Source organism: Austrofundulus limnaeus, unplaced genomic scaffold (assembly GCF_001266775.1).
Source record: "Austrofundulus limnaeus strain Quisiro unplaced genomic scaffold, Austrofundulus_limnaeus-1.0 Scaffold540, whole genome shotgun sequence".
Taxonomy (NCBI): domain Eukaryota; kingdom Metazoa; phylum Chordata; class Actinopteri; order Cyprinodontiformes; family Rivulidae; genus Austrofundulus; species Austrofundulus limnaeus.
Genome location: NW_013952942.1, coordinates 235,552 through 239,831, shown reverse-complemented (window position 1 = coordinate 239,831; position 4,280 = coordinate 235,552).

Genomic DNA, 4,280 nt, shown 5'->3' with positions numbered 1-4,280 from the left:
ACTAAATCAGATTACTGTAAAGAATAAATATCCATTGCCCCTCATTGACTCAGTCCATCAGCAACTTCACTCAGCTACAGTGTTTACCAAACTGGATTTAAGAAATGCTTACCATTTGGTAAGAATCAAAGAGGGGGATGAATGGAAAACTGCTTTCAAAACACCTCTAGGACATTTCAAATGCCTCGTAATGCCATTTGGCCTTGCCAATGCTCCGGCAGTTTTTCAATCCCTTATCAACGACGTATTAAGGGATTTCCTCAACTCATTCGTGTTCGTCTACTTAGAAGACATACTCTTTTATTCACAAAAACACCACTCAACACATCCAACATGTCAGAGCAGTACTTCAGTGACTCCTTGAGAACCAGTTGTTTGTCAAAGCTGAAAAGTGTGATTTTTATGTATCGTCAGTCTCCTTTTTGGGCTTCATTTTTGGCAAAGGTTATTTTCAGACTGATCCACAGAAGGTGAAGGCGGTGGCAGACTGGCCGGTTCCCTCCGATCAATGTCAACGTTTCCTGGGGTTTACAAACTTCTATTGACGCTTCATAAAAGATTTCAGCCGGATTGCTGCTCCACTTACCCAACTCACCTCCACTCTAAAGACTTTTCGTTGGAACCCCGAAGCTGATGCAGCCTTCGGTTGAGTTAAAGAGAAGATTTATCTCAGCACCCATATTACAACATCCTGTCCCCTCAGATCAGTTCATTGTGGAGGTTGATGCCTCCGATACATGAGTGGGAGCTGTCCTGTCACAGAGGTCGTCTGAAGATGGTAAGGTCCACCCTTGTGCATATTTTTCCCGTTGCTTGTCACCTTCTGAACGCAGTTAYGATGTGGGCAATCGTGAGTTGTTGGCCATCAAATTGGCATTGGAAGAATGGCGTCACTGGCTTGAGGGCACGGAGGCACCATTTATAATATGGACTGATCATAAGAATCTGTCATACTTACAGTCTGCTAAGAGATTAAATCCCCATCAAGCTCGCTGGTCCTTGTTCTTCACCAGATTAAATTTTACTATAACCTACAGACCAGGTTCACGCAACGTTAAACCTGATGCTCTCTCTCGTCAGCTTTCTTCAGAAGACCAAACCCAAAGAGAGGAGAACATCCTCCCATCCACCTGTTTTGTTGGAGCCCTAACTTGGCCCATTCAACAAGCCATCCAAGAAGCCCAGCAAGCTGAGCCAGACCCTGGGGGAGGTCCTCCTAATCATTTGTTCGWTCCCTCCACTGTAAGAGGTAAAGTTTTGCACTGGTTACACAACAGCAAGTTTTCATGCCACCCATACTCATCGTATGATCTCCCAAGCAGCACATTATTTTTGGTGGCCCACACTCATCAAAGATATAAAAGAACACGTCACTGCATGTACAGTTTGTGCCCGTAACAAATCTAGTCACCAGGCTCCATCTGGACTTCTCCATCCCTTACCCATTCCTGGACGACCCTGGTCTCACATCTCGTTGGACTTMGTTACTGGTCTCCCGACATCCCAAGGTAATACCACCATACTCACCATTGTTGACCGATTTTCTAAGATGGCCCATTTCATTGTCCTACCCAAGTTATCCATCGCCATAGAAACTGCTCAGCTATTGTCTAATCATATTGTTAGACTCCATGGCATTCCGCTCGATGTGTCAGACAGAGGCCCCCAGTTCATTTCTCAAGTTTGGAAAGCATTTTGTTACGCCTTAGGTGCCACTGTTAGTCTGTCATCAGGCTACCACCCGCAGTCTACTGGACAAACAGAACATTGCAACCAGGAGTTGGAGGCCTCTCTTTGTTGTGTTGCCCACCAGAATCCGTCCCTTTGGTCTCAACAGCTTTGTTGGGTTGAATATGCACATAACACCCATACCTCCACTTCTACTGGTCTTTCACCATTTGAAATTTCCCTTGGATATAACCCTCCACTTTTTCCACTGGTGGAGTCAGAGTGTTCTGTTCCTTCTGTTCAGCATCAGCATCACATCCGCAGGTGTGGACATATCTGGCGTCAAACCAAACAAGCGCTCCAACGAACAACTGAACAAAACAAGAAGAGAGCAGACCAGCACCGTTCTGAGGCACCAAGATATCAAGTTGGGCAAAAGGTTTGGCTATCTACTCGAAATATACTCTTGTAGAAAGATGTCCCCCCGGTTTATTGGACCCTATGTGGTGGAACAGATCATCAACCCAACCTCCGTACGTCTGACACTACCCAGGTCTATGCACATTCATCCAACATGCCATGTTTCCCAGATTAAACCTGTTTCAGAAAGCCCTCTCTGCCCACCATCCAATCATTACCTCCTGCCAAAGCCAAATGCCTCGAACACCTCTTCATATTCATGCCACACTGCCTAAAAAGGAACTCACCTGTGTTTTTGGATTCCTCCTCCATTCTGTGCTGCTCGCCTCCAGAAGACCTGTAAGACAAAAGACACTTAAATCAACATTCTATCATCTCTGAAAAGAGAGACTGAACTTTTCAATATACTCACCTCATATCCTCATTCCCTTACAGTTGATGACCCACTACCCTGCACATGTAAATAAAAAGCACTTACCTTTTATTTTCTGTCTCCTGGTCTGGTTCCTAGTGCCGCTAATTGTTGAACAGTTTTGTAAATCATATCAAAAATTACTTCCTGCATGTGTGAAGGACACGTTTGAGTGATCCCTGTGCGATCAGAAATGATTTCTAATGTCATAAAAACAATGAATTTAATATAAAGTGAGTGAGAAAAAAAATCCTAAGTAAGAGTAGGAATAAAATATGTTTATCAAGCAAAGAACGAGTGATTGTGTGTCAGTGTGTGCGTGCGTGCAAATTGCTGTGTTGCGCAACCGGCTTATCTTTGCGCACAAGTTTATTACCATAATTACTGTAAACACAGAGGAACTTAAATGTTTGGTAGAACATAGATCTTTGTTTATTTCATAGCTGATATGAAGAAACAAGTCTCTGCGTCTCAGTAGAGGATTCACATGACGTGACATGATGTTGGAGTCTCCACAAAGGCTGCGCGCACCGCAGCCTTTGTGTGCAGTCTGTTTGTCTGGCAAGCTTTGGCTCTCCTATTTACAGCATTTTCACAAGTTGTAAAGTGTATTTCCACATGTCATTTTGGAGAAATCTGCAACAACGTAAACGCAAAGTATGAAACACCACTGCTGGCAAGGGTGCGCGTGCTCCAGAGCGCGACCATAACTCAGCCTTTAGAATCATATGGATGAGATGATTCTATTGAGTTTAAGAGACATTAGAGTAAATTGATTTAATCTTCTTCTTGGCTGCAAATCTGACAGGCCATTGTTTGCTGTGGTGGGTGCACATGACTTCAGCTTTCACACATTTCCAACAATGTTTGTTTTTGTTTTTTCATGCAAAACTGGCCACATTTATGAATCACAATGATGGAGGGTGTGCACCGACAGCTTGTTTGGGAAAAAATGTATTCAAAAGGTGACATCAAACACATCAAAGAATATAAAAAGCTGGGTGGGGGGTGGCAAATAGGAAAACAAGAAGGATGCTTGTTTTTGAAAAATAACCTTGTTTTCTTTTTATTTTGAAAGTCAGAACTGTCTAACTGGATTTYCACKTGTTCAAAYACAGTGGCTACATTCTCACTAAAAGTAGTAGTACCATAGTGTGTCTGATTTAATGATATACAAACCAGCAGAAGTGGAAAAATAACCTTTTAATACTACAGAGATTACAGCATGCCATTTAAATATTTCACACATTAGGCAGCAATATTGGATTTGAAGTTTGGGGATGTTGAATCCTAATTTCATGGTCGTATTTTCTAAAATTTAATTATCCGTTTGTTTCATTTTATTTTTGAAACAAAACAACAAAAGAACAAACCACACACAGATTCAACCCTTTCTATAAGTCCATTTTATTTATAAGACTCTCTGAATTTTAGTTATAACAGGACATTTTCACACCCGACTCACATTTCTACTTAAAGGTTCTCATTACAAAGAGCATTCATCATCCTACTCTGCAAAAACTTGACATTTTCTGCTTCATTTCACGGCACTTATCTGATAAGTTTCTGTTTAAACCTTACTTAAAAGTCAGAAATTAAAGTATCCTTTCTTTCACTTCATTTGTTCTTCTCCTTCATTTTGTAATCTTTTCCTTTTTTTTTTCTAGATCCGACATCTAAAAAAAACAGCCTGGAGGTGTGTTTGGGGTCACTGTCCTGTTGAAAAATAAATGATGGTCCAACTGAACGCAAACTGCAAAATGGAATAGCATGTCGCTGC